The sequence below is a fragment of the Gymnoscopelus microlampas genome (assembly GCF_963454915.1).
Source record: "Gymnoscopelus microlampas genome assembly, chromosome: 13".
In the NCBI taxonomy this organism is placed as follows: Eukaryota; Metazoa; Chordata; class Actinopteri; order Myctophiformes; family Myctophidae; genus Gymnoscopelus; species Gymnoscopelus microlampas.
Window position 1 is genome coordinate 35,212,343 of NC_139950.1, and position 19,774 is coordinate 35,232,116.

A 19,774-nucleotide genomic window follows, 5' to 3' on the forward strand; every position below is an offset into this window, starting at 1 on the left:
GTTTGCGTACTTTGAATTTTCTGATATTATTTCACTGAGAAACTGTAACCTGCAACAAACACTGCTAACTGCAAGGCTTAAACACTTCCGCTCACTCTTATATTGGCAGTGACGTCACCACGCATTGTGATTGGCAGAGAGGCATTGTCAATGTCTCCAAAATTAGAAATGCATGGGCAATACCCGTTGGTCACACAAGAACCTCAGTTATGCAATACTCATTGTCCCCGAATACTTAGTGCATACCATATAGTTGCATATTTTCTAGAGTGGGGACCAGGAATTCCCGCCCATTCATTTCAATGAAGTTGCTTACCTGCACCATAGATATATATAACGGCTAGATGGCTCAAGGGGGCGTCGCAAGCGTAGCTCAACCGTGGCCATCTTGCGACAGTCATTCATAACATTATGTCTGTGGTGCATGTACTATTGAAATAACCACAGCGTGCTCAATTTTCATCCGATTTTCAAACGGTTTGGTGTGTTGTAAACACCAAGTAGTTATGATACTGCATACTTTTTTTATAACATTACGTATTTCTAAAAGCAAGTACTCCAGTAGGCTATTTTAACTCAGTGCTTCCCAAACAATGGCTCGGGATCGATTTTTGTGTCTTTTTCACTACATGCTTTACAGTGATGCTGCCTCCCAGACCATGATGTGCCTCAGTGTTCGAGCCTCCACTTTGTGTTGTCCCCGCCATGTGTCTTAATAGCCTTGTTAGGTTTCATGTACATCTCTGTCCCATCATCCGTCTCACTTCCTCTGCTTTCCAGCACCCTACCCCATGTCCATCAGCAGACAATCAGCCACCGATTTCCCTTCCTATAACCTCACTTGCTGCTACCAGGGACGGCAGTGGCTCAGGTGGTAGAGGAGCTGCTTGAGAATCGGAAGGTTAAATCACAGGTTCCCCCTAGGTTAGTGTCAAAGTGTTCTTGTCGAGCAAGACACTTAACTGCTCCAGATGAGCAGGTTGGTACCTTGCATGGTTTCCTCCGCCATCGGTGTGTGAATGTGCACATACATAGCTGAATGTAATGCACATTGCAAATCGTTTTGGATTAAAGCACTATATTAATGCACCATTTACCACCTGGTACCACTTTGCTGCACCTATCCCTTTCAACGGAGAGCCTGTGCCCTTCGGGCATTGTGCTGACCCCTGTCTCCAACACTCTCAGCCAATGACTGCCAACGAGGCACACTGGCCTGCCTCTGCCTCCAGCCTGTGGTCTCCCCCCCCCCCGTGCTAGCACCCCCACTCAGTATTGTTTGACTGACCATATGACTGACATACTGTATATATACCGAGCCATGTCTGCTGATACTGTGAGTGTTCTCAGTATCAGCCAACTCTCTCCCTCCACTCAAGAAAGAAAAGGCATAATATTCTAGGTCAAGGCACTTGAAAAATGTAGTAAAAGACCTTTAATTCAGTGGGCTAGAATGATTAAAAAACACACCTGTGGTGGAAGGAAGCCAAACAAAAATAGGTTTTACTCTTACTTGTACACAAGATGTAACAATAAAGTACAACCTTGAATCTTGAATTTGGCTTGCACCTTCCAGGAGCAAATGTATAGACAAGGAAAGGTGATGTCTATGGGTGCACGTTTTGTACCCAATTATGCAAACCTGTTTTTTAAAGATTATGGGAAGAACAAGATGTCTTTCTTTTTTTTTAAGAAGAAATGGTGTGAAGGGGCAGATACATCAATGATATGCTCTTGTTCTTTTCAGGCCTCCATGTTTAAGTGAACAGTTTAAATGAAAAATAAAGTTGAGCATGGAATATTACCAACAAGTTGAATATGACCAACAAGAACCCACCCCGGTTCCTTAAGAATTTTAGAAAAAATCCAGAGACTAATGCATACAGCAGGGGTCTTCACTGTTTTTCAGGCCATGCAGGGACCCTTTAGCTGAGAGAAAGAGAAAGCAGGGACCCCACTACATATTGGATAAAATCGTGTTGCAGATTAAACTTTTTCATAGATTTCATAGATAGCTTCATAGACTTGTTTGACAGCATTATCATCAGTGTTGTGTAAATGTATATCTTTTTTGGTTTGTTTACACATGATCTTTTCTGTTAATATGTTGGATTTGTGTTATGTGTGTTTTAACCACTTAAACCCTCAATACTTAGTAAATACCTGTATTTGGGCTTCTCTTTTTTCCCTCTACACCAAAGTTCTTTGCCAAAAATAGCCAATCTACAAGCTCACAACGCATCGCAGGCTCGCAGCACAACGTGTTGTGAGCTTGGATAGCTGCTATTTTCAGTGAATGTTCCCTTCAGAATAGGGGTTCAAGTGGTTAATGTAAAAAAAACACACATCATACAAAGATTTGCCGGACCCCCTGTAGTAACTCTGAGGACCCCCGAGGGATCCTGGACCCCGTGTTGAAAACCCCTGGCATACAGTATATGATTTTCTAAATCAATTAATGGACATGCAGTGTTTCAGTGTCACTTGAGAGGAGGAAATTGCTCAGCCCCAAACCAAAACAAGAGCAAACCAAGAAACCTTTATTTCTTACATGCTATATTGAAGAAGCTATCCTGATCAAACACATTATAAAGAAAAATTGGGACATCATTGAGAGCAACAATTATTATTATTATTCAGATCAGTGTCAGAGGGGCTCCAACAATAAAGAACAAGCTAGTCAGGTGTGACCTTCCAGCTCTCAAACTTGACACGTGGCTTTGCTGATGTGTGTGTGTGTGTGTGTGTGTGTGTGTGTGTGTGTGTGTGTGTGTGTGTGTGTGTGTGTGTGTGTGTGTGTGTGTGTGTGTGTGTGTGTGTGTGTGCGTGCGTGCGTGCGTGCGTGCGTGCGTGCGTGCGTGTGTGTGTGTAATTGGAATAGCAACTGATAATATAGCTCTATTGCACATCAACATTGAAACTGATAAATGGGTTCTCTCTCCTGATTGGATGACATTCTGACCCATCTGAAAATGTATTGTCTGTTTATTAAAGGGATAGCTCTGTTACTGAACACTAGATTAGGCTGTAAGTACTATCATAGATCAGCTATGATGAGATCATCTTTTTACAAAAGAAAACTAAGTATCACTTGCAGCACCTACATTTTGGTCGTTCTGTCAAGTGTCAATTTTACTTATGACTTCATAATGCTTCAGTAGGCTAGTATAGGTCTATACATCCTCACTATCTGCAATATTGAATAATAATATAAGCATTAAACCTGATCAGGCCCACCCATGGTGGGGGTAGCTCTAACGCATATTGGACAGAGCTAGCTATGGGTATCGTTTTGACCATAACAAACGTGTCATTGTTTTTTTTCCTTTTAAAGGTTATTTCTATCTTTTCTGAGGGCCTTTCAAAACTGACATTTGGGTTGGCAAATACCATTCACGATCACCAAGAAAAGCACACACAGCATTGATCCCCCCCCCCCCCCCCCCCCCCCCATCAGAAAACAACATTTATTTGAAATGTTTATTGCAGGCCTATCAAGGGAATGTCATACACTAAATGTCATTCTTAAACAGTGTCACTGCAGGGAAATACAGGAGAACCTTTTTTATAAAAAAACATAACAAGCAGGATCTCACAGTAGCGTCATTGACCTCGACCAATACGGTTTGATGTCGGAATGTGAGAGATACTCTGTTATAACGCCCACCTGATACATGGTGATTTAAACCCGGGGGAGGGTCTGTGTGTAGTGTGTAACGCAAAAGGCTGTCTAAAGACGAGTCCATCCCAGTGTTGCCATGTCCGTTTATTATAAGTGACTTCCTTTTCTGTAAAGTTGCTTAAGTTATAAATATTGGTAATAGCGGATTGCGCAGTTTTTGGGCTTGTTTCTAAATTGTAGGCCTACTTGCTTATTTGGGCTTGTTTCGCAAAAAAAAAAAAAAAGAATATTTAAACCAGTGGTTCTCAAATATTTCCATTAAAATGTTTTGTGCCAGAGAGCCTTTATGTTGTTAGAATGTAAAAAAAAACAAAAACAAATATTCCACATTTTATTGCAAGGGTTTTTGAAAATAGCAGATCTACAAGCTTGCCTTGCATATAGGTTTAAAAGTGGTTTAAAAGTGCTCATGTGGCCTAAGTTGTTATTCTGGGCTTGTTTTCCTAGATGCTTATTTCTCTCACAAAACATGGCAATGCTGGTCCATCCACCGGCCAAGACAAGAGAGCGAAATCGCATCCTCTTGGAGCTTTGCGGCAGCAGCCTAGGGAACATGATCTACTCTTCATCATCATACGTCAACAGATTTAGTTAGAATGTGATTATCCCCCCCCCCCTCCCTCGTAATAAAATAGCCTAACTAACGACTCACGAGCAATCGGAAGCTGGCATCGGAATTTGTGCTGACAGTGATCAACCTCAGCCGCACCAAGGGTAGGTCTGATCGCTTACCACGGTATACAACAACATGCTTATAGACGTTTTAAAACAGCGTTCATATTGACTGCCTACCATGACATTTTGTGTTTTTGTGACAATTTTCCACCACGTTTCTAAACGTTACGATGCACTGCGTTGGCTCTGGGTTGCAGCAGTATAAGTGCGCTCCGCTTATTCTAGGCTACGTTATGAAGCAACCTCGTTCTCAAAACACCTTGCATTCCACTGTACGCAAGCAGGCGAATTATTCGCCTGCTTGCGTACAGTGGAATGCAAGGTGTTTTGAAAAAGAAACGATTTCGTTTAGTAATTTTAGTATCCTTGGACTATCGGAATGATGTTGCGGGAATGCAGGACATTCCATATCGCCTACACAACCATAGCCTACAGGGGGCTGTAACAGTCAATGTGGGTTAGTGGAGCAAATCCACACCCCTTGTGACAGGATGCTTTAGCTTCATCGAGCATCATGTTAATTATGTTGTTGTTGTTTATGTTATTTGTGACCTAAAACAGTTGTTGTGGTGTAGATCTACCTAGATGTTTTCTCTGCAAAAAGAATGTCGATCGAGTTGTGTGTGAGAGAGAAGCCGAAGACTTGGTTGCGGATATGATGGCTTCATCAGTCTAGACCTAAAACGTGAGACGACGAGGCACGTCCAGGCTACTATGAGGCCCAGAAGCCTCCTCTAGGCAGCACGTGTACCTTAAAGGTGTGCTTAAGGCTATAGGTCAGAACAAAGGGGGAGCATTGTACTGTATATGGCAGCTGCCAGCTGGCACAGGTATTCAGTCAGTGTATTTAATCTAGATGTGGGAATAGTGATTATACAGAATAGAAGCAAGTCAATTCATAATATAGCCTATAGTAAGGCCAGAATGAGCCCATGGTTTGTCAAAGTTTGGATATAGCTATCCACCCATTGATTTATTGATTGATTGATTGATTGATTGCTTGCTTGATTGATTGCTTTATCAACAGCTTGCAAACAGTGGTATGATATACAATGATACTAAAAGGATAACACAAAAATCCCTAAGGACTTGTTTCCATTGTTGTCCTGTGTATTCAATTCATCAAGACATTTTAAATATATACATACAATGACATACAAGATATCATCAACACTAGTAGCATGACTTATAGACAGTGTTGTCCTCCAGTCTGCAAGATGTGCACGTCTACTTCTATGAGCAGAGAAACACGGGTTGGAATACAATTATGTTTCGGTGTTTTTTGTTCATGCAGTAAGGTTGAAGCCTTATTAGCCTTATTAGAACAGTGATATAGAATAACTGACATGTTAATCATTCCCATAACAGGAAACTGATGCAGAACTATTCTATACAGTGCAGAGATGTGCAGTCAGGGTAGGCAGCCTGCCTTTACTGTAACTTTAGACTGATATGTTTCACAACTTAAAACAAAAATAAATCTAGTTCCCTATTCACCATAACCTCATTCATAACAACCTATCATTCAGTTCAATCCCTGATTAAATTACCCAAAAGGCATTAAGTTAATTTTAGAATTGCAAAACACCCCAGCCATGGCATGAATACTATATAATATAGCAATGACCTGGTTTGTGCCTCAGCTACATGAGCCACAATTACACTTGCACTTAAACAAAGATGATACGATTCATATGGCAGATCATATTTTGCTGCTGGTTTAATCATACAGTAAGCATTGTACTACACATAATCAAATCCCAGCAGATCTACAGTATAGTACTTTATGTGAACTTTTTGTGAAAAAAAAATAGCCCATATACAAGCTCACAACGCATGGTGAGCCTGTAGATCGGCTATTTTTAGCAAAGATATTGAGTGCCCTTGGGAATCCGATCAACCGCCATATGTTTCAGGACAATTTCAGAGGTTGCCAGGGACTATTATCAGATTGCTGTTATTTAATTTAGAGGAATTAATAGTGCCATCAGGTACTGTAGTCCATGTTGTTACTGCATGCCAGCTGCCCCCTGTCATTGATATACAGTATGTGGCTTTATATGTTTCCCCTTGTCATTTATTGTATGTGTGGGAGTGTGTACATACTACATTTACATAGAGAGTGTATATGTGCACATGAGGTGCATATATACATTTGTTCGTTTGTGTTAGCTAGAGACGAAGAGGGAGTGAGGCAGCAAGTCGTTCTTGTTTGGGTACCAAACATGACACACAGATGGGATTGGCGATGATGAGAGAGAATGGGGAATAGAAATGGAGGAGAGATGAGGGAATGCAAGTGGAAAGTAGTCCATTTCCACGATCAGTGCCATATGTTGGGGTCAGCTGATCAGCTGTACTGTACTGTAGGTCAGTGGGACCCATTACTTTTCATGATGGCATGGCTGTGAACACAAACCAACTAAAAAACAATGTCTCTTCTCCTATCTCCTCTACCCTCCTCCCCTCGTTTCCCCTCCCCTCCTCTTCTTTACTCTCCTGTCCCCTCCTCACCTTGCTTCACCTCTCCCCTCTCCTCCCCCTTGCTTACTGAGAAGACCTGTTTATCATTTCTACTGATTGTGTTATCTAGTATTATCTAATTTCCTCACAGCCAGAGACAGTGCAGCCTGTGTTAACCACATTAACCCTGGCATCCCTATTTTGAGCATGTCAAAATAGCAGATCTACAAGTTCACAATGTGCGATCGCGACAGGTTGTGAGCTTGTAGATTGGCTATTTTTGCTATAGAGGGTATGCGTGTGACATCATCATCAAACCCGGAAGTTATGCAGGAATGCCTACTGAGTGTCAAAAAAATACTTCTGGCCTTGACAGCCCATGCATCCAAACAGAAAAGTCATATCTGATTGCATTAAACAACATTAAACAATGTTAAACTCACTTTGCATGTTGCTTTGCCACTCGCTTTGCCACTTGATGTGCCATTCACTTTAAGCATGCGCATACCCTCTATTTGTCGCACAACAAAGTATATAGGTCTTAAGTGGTTTACATCGCATCGTAGTGTTTTGCTAATCTTGATGCCTTCTCCATCATCATTATCCTGGCTTTGGACAAGAGGGCTTTCATTTCAATCTTTGCAGTGGTCTTGGAAAGGAGTTAACCTTTGAATGACGTAGTTGGTAGAACAAAATGGCTTAATAGAGTAAAATACTAACAAACGTCTTGTGTTCCTGGTTCTTGATCTTTGCGCATTTGATTATCTTAACTGCCGTCATGGTTATCATTTGCACATTCAGCCCTCACAGTGCAAAATGATGTTATTGTTGTCAATGTGGATGATCTGGGCCAGAGTTTCTGTATAATCACAGTTAAAATGATAACCCTATTGTAAATTATTTTTTATGTAGTCATTGCATGCTAGCTAGCTGCTTGTTATTAATATATGAGGCTTTCCATGTTTTACCATTGTCATTTAGGGACATTCTGTGTTATTGGGGAGTGTGTACGTTTACGCAGATTGTATATATGTGCACATGCCAAGGAAATATGATGTCCAATGCCCCTAAACATTTGCTCATTTGTGTTAGCTGGAGATGAAGAAGGGAGTGAGGCCGCACATCGTCTTTGTTTGGGTAGCAATCATGGCACACAGAAGTGTTAAACACTGTGTCAAGTTATACAAGCCATTTGTCACCACAGGATAAACTGATAAGCCTGCTCCAGCGCTGTGTCTCTGCAGTGAGAGTGGTGTGAAGGGAATGACCTGCCAACTACAAAGATTCCTTTTAATCTTGATGATGAAATGTGTGGGAAAGCCATTTGAGGAGCCTGTGCTCCTTTGATGGTTGGCTGAATGGGGCTCACATTTCACGCAACAGCACATTGTTTCTGCTCTATGTTATTATGCATATGATATAAGGCTGCATGATTACGGCTAAAATGATAATCCCGAAAACATGTTCAATATGTTATTGATTATTATTAATATTGGCAATGGTGATTTTATTTTTGTGGGGGGAAAAACTCACTTTCATTAATAGCATATCTGGTATGTGAGCAACAGCTGACAAAATCATTTGTTTGAATTCATCACAAAGTTGCATGATTACATAATTGTCTAACATAAAACCAAGATCTTCAATTATTTTTCAATGAATTGTGCAGCAACTCTCTGATATGTCTATTGAGAGCTCCTCAGCTTACTGTATTGGCTAACTGTTTCAACAGCCTACCACAGCTCATCTTGTGGTGTTACTTGCTGTGAGGAGAGGAAGTACACAGAATATGTTGTCACTGAGAGTCTATGATGGTGAGAGAAGGAAGTGACTGGACATTTTAATGAGCACAACTGCACTCTGTGACACAAAGGGCCGTTTGAGCTCATGGTGGTGAGATGGTGAGGGAGCCCAGCTGCAACAAGCAACTCACAGTTGGGTTGGTATTAGGGCTGCAACTATCGATTATCTTCCTAGCGATTATTCTATCGATTTACTTTTTCAATCAATCGAATAATCGAGAAGCACGCTTTGTTTTTTACATAATGAAAAATATATAAATATATCAAGAAAACTACTTAAGCATTATTTTATACTTCATCGCACAATGACGTTGTGCAAAAATAGGGAAGACTACCAATGACATGTTTTGAGCTTGTAATAGAAAAGTATTTTTTGCCTACAATGACATGCCCAAAATAGGGAATCAATTCGTTTTTTTTACTAAAGTATTGATTATAAATGTTATTATCGATAATCAATTAACTGTTGCACCCCTAGTTGGTAGTTCAGACCAAAGATTTGCGACAAAAATAGTCGATCTAGAGGCTTTCACATCGATCCGACCGATATGGCCATATTATAGAGATCTCTGTAGCTGTCATTCCTTGTCCCTTTTTGCCCATGTATGGAGATCCATGATGTTATCAGTACATGCCCATATACTGTATGGGCATGTGACGGGGTTATGTGACTGAGTTATGTCTGAGTCATAGTGACGGGCCGCTGGCCGGCCTCTATATATGGTTATGTCTGAGTCATAGTGTGATGTGCTGCCGGACGGCCTCTATATATGGTTATGTCTGAGTCATAGTGTGATGTGCTGCCGGACGGCCTCTATATATGGTTATGTCAGAGTCATAGGCCTGCTGGCCCTCATTAGCCAATTTTAATATTAGCCTCGGGACACTGGGGTAAAAATGTTGCAGAGAAACATCACAGCGGTCTGAATTATCCCTTATCCCACATGTTTTCTCATGTGACATAAGGAGAATAAACGAAGTCTCACTCGACTCTGTATACATCATTCTGCAAATATGGAAGATGGCGTATGTACAGTATATAACGTGTGTGTGTGTAGTGTACTACACTATCTAGCAGTCTGTTTGTTTTTTTTGCTTGATTGATAATCGTGTGTGTTTTTACCCTGTAAAATCGACACAAAGTTCTGTTTACATTGTAAACAGAATCCTGGCAAAAGGAACATGATCTCGGATCATTTTCTTTTTGTACCCTGTGTTATGCTGCAGTAGGAGCCGGAGGAGTGGTGGAGTTGTAATTGCAATGATTATGCTCTCTGGTCCTCGGTCCCGCCTAAGCTGTGGCCCAGAAGTGTCATTTTCCAGTGCCCTCAAACTCAAGGGTGGAGATCACTGGAGTAAAGTTGAGGTTTAAGCTCTGCTCATACACCCACATCCTACAGTATACTGCGCTGTCAATGCCTTTTAGCCGATCTGGAGACATTAACATTCACACACACAGCAGTAGCCCAGGAGGTAGATTTTTTTATTTTATTGTCAGTATACAATAAAATTAAAAAATGATAACTTCTATCAAATCTCTTTTTATATAATACTCTCCACACCACTGACCACAAAGCACTACAACGGGTAGTCAAAACTGACCAAAAAATCACCGGAACACAATTAACTCATTCACTGCCAAGGACGACATTTACGACTTTTTTTCTCCAAAGGCCCAGACTGCCAAAGACGACTTTTACAACTTTTTTTTTTTCAGTGGTTTTCCACCAGATGGCGCTGTTCTCTAACACACGAGTGACCATTTTCATCCTCAAGTCACACAGATTCAGGAGATCACGTGATCAAAAGATCTCCATTAACTTCCTGCTTAGCGTATTTGGGGAAACGGCTGTATATTTTTTCTTTTTTTCTCCATGCATGCATTTTTGACGAGACATGCTATATTCAATGGCCTGTAACGAGCAAACGGGGGGTCGCAATGACTTTTTCTTTCTTTCTCGCAGAAGCACAGTGAAACCCTCCGTGTTTAACAACCGTCGGGGGATCCATCATACTGGATATAAATATTATGTGACTAGTTGAAACGATTTTACAAATCGCTGGCAGTGGGTGATTTATTTATTTATATCTGTCAGTGAAAGAGTTAACTTCCAGGTGTTGAAGACATCTGTAACAATCTCTTTCTCTGGCAGCACCAAAGACTACTCAAACCACACCCCACCCATTACATGCAACACTCAGCACTTTACCACCTTGGTATCAGGTATCTCCTGTTGTGCAATACTCCTTTTAGTGCAATGATTCCTGATTTTAAGGGCAATACTGTGCTGTACTGTAGCCTCAGTAACCAATGCCATTATTTATTTGTATTTAGGCACATGTAAATAATTCTTTTTTTAATCTGTTTAGTTTTTATTATGTCCTGTGCTGCTGCATCAAATATTGCTGGAAGGCTGCTAAACTCATTGTACCAGTACAATGACAAAAGGCTGAACTTGATTTGAGCTTGACATAGACAGGACAGTCAAGAACAAGGATGACATGAAAAATGTTTTGTATACAGATTTACTCGCAATAATAAGGATCATACATTTGTCCTATTTAAAAACCTACTGTAGGCTACTTAACTTCACTGCAAATCAAAACACAGTACAGTATCTCACTCAAGTGATTAATATTCGGTACATCATGAACACTTCATATGACTAGCATGAATAGCTAACATACCGTATTACATTCACTACATTTACTGGACCCACTGAACCTATATTACTGCACTATATGATATGATCTCTAAAGATGAGACAATTCGTTTGAAAATAAATTAATTCAAATTCAGGATTCACGAAGCCCATGCATTTAGAATGACTTTCAAAGACTTATAATCCCATATAGTGTCATTATATTCTTTACAGCATAATGAAAAGAGCCTTTAACTAGTGTGCAAGCATGCTACAGTAGTTTCCTCAGTGCGGCATATTTGGGTATAAATTAATTATTTAGCCACAGGGTGCTGGAAAATGACTATACTCCAATGAAACTTTAATGGCTGGCACATGTCTTCCTTTTTAGTCAATGGTTAGTAGAGAGGCACAGTAGGAAGTGTGTGCCTGCAAACTGTCTGCATTAAACCTTTTCATTTGGATTCAATCATCTCAGCCCAAAGCAGAAAAATACTCTATTTAAACCATGATGGTTACCCAGAGGTGAAATATGAGCAACTTAACCCAGTTTATATTCTTTCAGTTGTATTATTCTTAAGCACAGCCTTTTTATAGGGAATGTTATTATGCCACTGAAAAAAATATATAGCCTAGTTTGTATATTTTCCATACTGTACTTATCATCATTAATACTGAAATATTTATTATGAATGTCATCTTTTCGCCGCATGCTGACTGAACTTAATCTAACCTTGTAACAGCTTCCATCTCTTTAAATAATCAGCATCAGTATCAGATGTCGTCGAATTCCACCTGGAAGCTGAAAAATGAAATGCAATAATGAAATGCCTCCCTCCGCAAATCAAGAGGACAACGCTGGCGTGGCGATTTCTGTCTAGATAGACTGTGATTCATCCTTGACTGGCAGATTATGGAATGGAATTAGTGTTTGTATGGCTTCAGCTTGATCTACAGTATTTAAGCATATACACAGTCAAATCCTCAGTGTTAACTTATGCATTTGTAACTCGGAGAGCGTACAAATGAAACCAAATGGACCCGTAACACTCTGAGTTTAATTAACACTAGTGATAGTACAGGTTTGAGAAAAGACAATTAAAGGTAAACCTGTAAGACGGGAGAATAATTTAGCAAACGGATATATAGAATATGCTTTTTAGCAAATACCATATGTGCAAAATACAGTACAGTATACAGTATGCAGGGTTTATTGTCCCTGATGGTGGTGAAGTGATGATGAAGTACTTTGAAGACAAAAAAATACTCTGTAGTATTATCAACATATTATACGGCTTCACACAAGTTGCTGCCTCATCTGCAATCCTCATTTGTTTGTTACACTAGTAGAATCATATTTGACTGCATACCAGAAGAGGAGAAATATTGTAGTTATACTTATTCATAAGTGTTATTCAGCTGTATGTCACTTCCTGCGGTTTGGCTTTAAATGCAGACACTGTTTGTAGATAGACTATAGATACTGTAGACAAGAAGTAACATCAGTCATATATTTGAATATGGTTGATAAAAGTGACTTTTTATGTGTGTACTGCATAGCCTAATTCAAACACACTTCGATTAATTAATTACAGTATATTATTTTGCTTCATTCCCAGTTCCCACAAATTCGTAAATATTCAATAATGCCTAATTCAAGCATACCCCCTATTGGTTAACAGCTCTAAGATAGGACAAGACAAGACAAGACGAGACAAACCTTTATTTAATCCTTGTGATTCAGGTGTCATAGCGGCAACAGTAACAAGGTTGAAAGACAGGAGAGTAACAGGTAAGAGTAAAAGTCAGAAACAAGATAAATAAAAAAATGTTCAGCTTAGGTCATTAAGCTTAGGTTATGGCACTAAATATCTGTAAAGGGACACTAAAGTTGATTTATAGCATTTGTTTACAGGTACACTAGGGAGTGGAGGAGAAAGTGCTCTCCTCAGGTTGTTGATTCTCAGTGACCAATTTTCTTTGCCACAACTCCGGCCGAGTGGGCTTGTCCAGCTGGGCTCAGTGACTGACTCACCTCTCCTCTGCGTTCTGCTCTTGTTGTGTTACAGTGGCCAAACTGTGCTAACAATATGGCTTTGTGTCTCGCACCTGTGGGCAGAGGCACCCTGGGAGAGCGGGGGAGTGAGTGGGCGCTAAGAGGCATGCTTTCTTTCTCAGACACAAGCAGGGCAACAGAATAACTCCACAGTAAAGGCTTTGTCTAGACTGTGTTGAGACGAGGGGGCTCTACTTCATCCACAGGCCGTGTTTAGTGTACCCAGATTCATGGGAACACACTGATTTATATTTTGATTTGTTTTTGAATATTATTCGCTTTGATGATGTTGATTTGATCATCTGACTTTCTTTTGAAAACAAGGTGTGTGTGTGTGTGTGTGTGTGTGTGTGTGTGTGTGTGTGTGTGTGTGTGTGTGTGTGTGTGTGTGTGTGTGTGTGTGTAGGCCTGCGTGTGTTAGCCTGCGTGCCTGTGTGCGCAGGCCTGTGTGTGTGTGTGTGTGTGTGTGTGTGTGTAGGCCTGCGTGTGTTAGCCTGCGTGCGCAGGCATGTGTGTGTGTGTGTGTGTGTGTGTGTGTGTGTGTGTGTGTGTGTGTGTGTGTGTGTGTGCGCGCGTGTGTGTGCCTGCCTGCCTGCCTGCCTGTGTGTGTGCACACCCACAGGGCGTGTGTCCAAGCTGTGTATGTCAGAGACTGCTAGGGAAACATTGCCTAATTGGTAAGATGTTTTTCTTTGTATGCAGGGAAATAAATAGCTTACTAGCTGTTTTCTTAATTTGGTTCACCACAGAGTAGGTTATAACAAATCTTGCTCACAGAGCACTCTCTCTCTCTCTCTCTCTCTCTCTCTCTCTCTCCTGCATGAGCAGTGCAAAGTCCCATATTGTGCACAGATGCAGACTCCCACTCCATCCAGTATCTGTTGTGCTCTTTTCCAGAGACTGGTCTCTGTAGTTGGCCCCAAACAGTGAGTCAGGGAAAAATCTGCCTTGTTTAAAACAAAACAAAACAACACATTACATTACATCCCTTGGGCTGGTTTTGATTAAACTTTGGCTGGTATGTATTCTAACCCACTTGTCTTTTACTTAATCTTCCAGGTGGCATCTCATTTTGAAGACCACACAGATCTTCAGACACCAGATCCACGTTTCCTGGCGAAGGAGAAGAATACAAGCTTCTCTACATCCAGTACTGTTTCAATGCCGTAGAGAGGATGTGCATAGGGGCTGGGTGGAGTGTGGAGAACCCCAGTGAGCCCAACCAGTAAAGGAACTGGGACTTATAGGCTGCTATGGACTGACAGGTCGACTGATATCGGATCTGCTTGGTTTTGTTTGGAACGGTAAGTCCATTTATTAACAACCCCACCCCACTCCTGACCACGGCCCAGTTCGATTTCATCTTGACCGAATCAATCCCAGGCATCAATTGAAATTAAATCCATTAATGGGAAATGATCTAGTATGTTCACCATCTCCCCTCTGAGATGGGAGTAATTGGATTCCAAAATAATCTCTCCAGATTGATTCTTTTGACCTTAGCCATGTGCCAGATTCAGTGATTAGAGAGAAGTGAACGGGGTTAGTAGAATGAGATTATTAAGATACAGTAGTTCTTTATATCTCTACTTTAAGAGGCTTAATGTTAGTAGCATGTATGCAAAAACACAACACTGTTCTACTACAGACGTAGTCCAGCCTGCATACAGAGAGAAATACAGAGAGCTCTATTTGAGAATATAGCAACAATTTAACAGGAAGGCCTCATCCTTTTTTCTCTATGTACAACTACAGGACATTTCCCATTATGACTGATATCTCCTGAGCCAGAATCCAGGCATTTATCTCCTTCAGCCCTACTCCTCTCCTCTCATCTCATGTGTTCTTTAATCTTTCCCTCTCTCCCTCACATTACTGACTACACTACAGTTCTACCCTCTTCCTCAGAGGTCGACAGCTGAAGTGGTGGCTGTTTCTACCCCTTTGTCTCTGTTCTCTGTCTCTCCTTGTAAACAAACAGCCCTTTTTTCTACAAGATGTCATCCATCCTGCACCATGGCCAAAATGGAATGTGTCTTTGAGGCCGTATTGATTTGCGCTGAAACTGAGACTAGAAAGGATGCGACTATCCATTTGATAGGTATATTTTTTCACGTCAAACTCTTGACACCGGTTCTAAAACCTTTCAGAAGCAGGCTAACAACAAAAGGAAATGCCATACCAGTATTTCTTTCTGAATGGTTCTGGTGAGGTTCAGAAACAGCCATTCAAACAGAACCAGTCCAGTATCTTCAGTGTTCTCAGTGAGGTCATTTTTCAACCATACATTTACTGAGGACAATGTCTCATGACATTTTTAAAATGCATGCCCATTCCATCACAGTGAGCTGTAGAGCAGGGCCATGTCAGACAGCAAGGCATCGATGTATTTGCACATCATGCGTCATTGAAGGATCATGCTGGTTTAGCCCATTGGCTACGACTCACGGTATACTTGTCATTATTGCCGACCATTTGTCAATGCTTACGGTGCTTTTTGATTTTCAAGGTAGCCATTGAATTCCAATCATTTTAGTATGGTATGAAAATCAACTTGCAAGGAGTAAGACTTGCCTGAGATAGGCAATCTAACATCTTTATGGCACCATTTATTAAAAAGCTTCAAGATTACCTTATTTGTCCCTAGGGAAATTTGTCTTGGACATAAAGGCTGCCACATACAAATACATACAATTATTGTGTGTGTGTGTGTGTGTGTGTGTGTGTGTGTGTGTGTGTGTGTGTGTGTGTGTGTGTGTGTGTGTGTGTGTGTGTGTGTGTGTGTGTGTGTGTGTGTGTGTGTGTGTGTGTGTGTGTGTGTGTGTGTGTGTGTGTGTGTGTGTGCATAAGTCTATATTCTACTGTAGCCTAAGTTGTTGAGTGCTGTACAGCATATGCACGTTCAACATTGAATGTTCTGCATTTATCAGGAACATGCACACATAGGAGCCAACCAGTCATGTCATTAGCATGGTATGAAAATCAACCTGCAAAGAGTAAGACTTGCCTGAGATAGGCAATCTAACATCTAGATACCAGCCCGATTGCCCTTTCATGCCTACATCATTTCTCTCACCTCTTGGTGAACCACAGTTGCTCTCCGCCCTGCTCTCATTCAAGACAAAGGCTAAGCTAGGTCATTTTATTTTCCTCCCTTGAGAAGTCTGCTTTTAGCAAGAAACAAGGTAACTAGTGTGCTCAGCTCAAAAGAGAATGACAGTGCGCATCAGCAGATTCTCAGCATTTCTCAGACATAATGTGGGTGGCTGTGAGAGGTGTGAAGTCTGTTTTGAGACATGGCTAACATCTCTGTTATGCACATCACGCCCAGGAGTGTGAACTTGCTACTTTGTGGATAGGGTTTTTTGATGGGTTAATCAATCAAAATGCTTAGATGCTCTTGCATCCCTATTTTGGCATTATTATTATATGTCATTATTGGCAAAAATGAAATAAACGATCAAAAGATAAAGCTATTAACGTGAAAATTGACAGTTTATTGTATGGCTAAAGCTGTAGAAAATGACATGTATTGAAACATTTGCGATAAAAATGCACAGTGCCTCCCCCTGGTCAGCCGGGGCGCCTGATGGAGGGGAAAGGAACTGGTTGGAATAACGTGTTCCTTCCACGTGCTACGTCCAACCCCCCCCCCCCCCCCCCCTATCGGATGATAAGAAGGCTTGTTAGCGCTCATGCATTGAAGAAGGCATGAGCTCGGCTCTGGGCTCTCCCTAGGCTGGCAGAGGGAGTGTAGCGCCGAGGATTACTTAGACAATTGGCACTGGGTGAAAAAAATTGGGTTGCAAAATTGTGGGATAAAAATGGTATTATAAAAAAATATTATTATATTATTTAATCTACAGTGCTATCCCGAATGCACATCGCTAAATACACATATTGTTTCATACATATTGGTTATTGTGAGTTTCTAGTATAGCTTCTCTCGCAGAGTCTTTAGGGCCTAGGAGGAATACTGTATGTCCGGATAGAATGTAATTAGAGCCAGATCAATGCTTGATTTTTGTGTCTGATGCCGGGTGCGATTTTGGAGAGTCCTAGACCACCGATTACCAATGTTTTGACTGTGTCCGGAACTCTGGATAGAATGGTGTATAAATGAAGACTCTCACCTGACCACAAGCACAGAGAAAACCTCTCAGCCTGCTCCCAGCAGACCCTTTGACTTTTCCCAGTTGGAAATAGATAATACATAACTGTACCTTCTGCTGCACAGTTGGCTTGAATTAATGATAGAGATGAATGGACACAGACTACAGCTCTGCCCGAAAGGAAAGGGTTGAATTTCTATGAGTGGCGGTATTATTTCTGATGGCACTTTTCTCTTGTCTCTCTCACTGGTTTAGGTTTTCTTTGTGAAACCCTATGGGGAGGGAGATATTGAAACGAAGCGGAACAGCTCCTTCTTAGGATGCTATGAGCTTTGGGGACTTGAGAACTTCATTCATCACTGAATGACCCAGGGGCTTAACATGGTATTTATGCTATATCTATATTGTACTGTTCTTTCCTTTTTATCACCCAACCATGTATTTTATGCACAGTCAGGTTCAGTTCTTCAAATTGCTTCTTTTCTGAGAAAAAGGAATGCTTATTGGTTCTGAGCAGTACTCACTACTATGTCAAATATTAACATTGCCTTTGAGCTTCAACTAGCCTAGTTGTAGCGTATAATATAATATATCATTTGACACTGCACTGCATGCCCTATGTCAGTGATATAACATAATTGAAGTCACTTTACGCTTTCATGACATGCGGGGTGCTGCAAAGGTAATTATACGATAGGACAGTAGTAGAGAGACAAGAAAACAAGGAGAGAGTCAGGGAGTGACATGCAGCAAAACCCGCAGCCGGGCTCGGAAATCAAACCCGGGACACACTGTCAGGCATCAAAGGCTATGTGGTACGTGCCTTAACCACTTGGTCATCGGCACCCCCAAAGGCATTATTGTTAATGTATGACTGATAATATACATAAAGGCAGGGCTCACTGACTGGAGTTAATCATTCGAATAAAGAGCTGATGACAATGTCACGCATCTATTCAGACGTCACAGTCTTCAAATCAGTGGTTCTCAGTCCTTGAGGGGGCTCCAGGGGGTCCCCAGCAAGAAGTGGTAATACATATTGTATACGTTGGCTATTCAAAAATAGCAGATATACAAGCTCACAGCGCGTCACTTCGTGATGCGCTGCGAATTTGTATATCTGCTATTTTTTTAACGTTTTCGAATAATCTTGAAAATGTTCGAAGAATTTTGTAGAATTTTGCATTTTTTAACACAAATCTTCTCTTCTGGGGGTCCCTGGCACAAAACATTTTCAGATGGGGGTCCGCGGGTCCTTGACATGAAATAGGTTGAAAACCACTGATTTAAATATTCAAAGCCTACTTGAGTTATTCAGTCGAGTGGAGTGGACAGTTCTACCGAAATATTCATATATGTATCAGTTCCATTCTTGTTGGCTATGTAAAGCTGCCTGGGGATGACAGACACACTCTAACCTCTCCAGTGACCCGTACTCACAGCATGCATTGCAGCATGGAGCCGTAGGATGGGTCGGTGTGATTGAATGTGATTTGCCCAGTGGGGTATTGTGGGGAACAGGTGTCGACGCTGTCAGCTTGTTAACACTGGGGAGATAGTTGGCTCCTTCAGCACAGTGTGGCACATATGTGGCATGTGCCCTTTAGCTGTGGAAATTATGTGCAGGCATGCATACATGCAAGGTGAGAAAAGAGATCGGGAATTGACAAAACGGTTGTGTGTGTGTGGGGGGGTATGTGTGTATGTGTGTGTGTTCTGTGTCAAGAGGCTAACCCATTAAGACCTGAGGCCCATTCTACAAATGTCTTCTCAATCCTAACAGTTTAAAAAAAAAAGTTTTTCATGTCGACCATCATCTCAAACTATTTTGTTCCAGGGACCCCCAGAAGAAATCTTTAAAAAAATATATATATATATTCATAGATTTGCACAGATTTTCACTATTTTTCAAAAATAGCAGATCTACAAGCTCGTAGAGAGGCACGAAGTGACACACTACGAGCTTGTATATCTGCTTTTTTTGAATAGCCAAGGTATAAAATAATGATTAACGTGGTACAAATCCAAAGTGACACAGATGCTTTCTCGGTTTTAATGGGTTAAAGGAGTAGTTTGCCAATTTTTTTTAATTCTTTCATTACATACTCACCCTGTAGTGAGGTAGTTAAAGCCAACAACTAAAGGCAACCGTGACAAGTCCAAATAGAGCAAACACATTGGCAAAGAATTACTCCATAGAGATTGTGTAGCATACTCCAAGTCTTTGCACTGAGGAGTAGAACATAACTCATAGGTCTTGCCACCATTGGCTTGTTTGGAGAAAACTGCTACGAAGTTTTGCTGGCAAACTCCTTGTGTGTTTTGTGGACAAAGAAACTAAA

The 19,774-nt window shown here is 41.1% G+C and overlaps 1 protein-coding gene across 3 annotated transcripts in view; it reads left to right on the forward strand.

The window, feature by feature from the left end:
- Nucleotides 1-4,191: 4,191 nt before the first annotated feature.
- Nucleotides 4,192-19,774, forward strand: part of LOC311059320 (receptor-type tyrosine-protein phosphatase epsilon-like) — a 34,318-nt gene continuing 18,735 nt past the window's right edge. The window contains exons 1-3 of one of the 3 annotated variants that reach the window (XM_084077131.1): nucleotides 4,192-4,396; nucleotides 14,380-14,624; nucleotides 17,688-17,816. The gene's annotated coding sequence lies outside the window, so the exon portion shown is untranslated. Of the gene's footprint in view, nucleotides 4,401-14,379; nucleotides 14,625-17,687; nucleotides 17,817-19,774 lie in introns of all 3 variants that reach the window. The other 2 variants (XM_084077130.1, XM_084077129.1) reach the window with 2 other exon arrangements.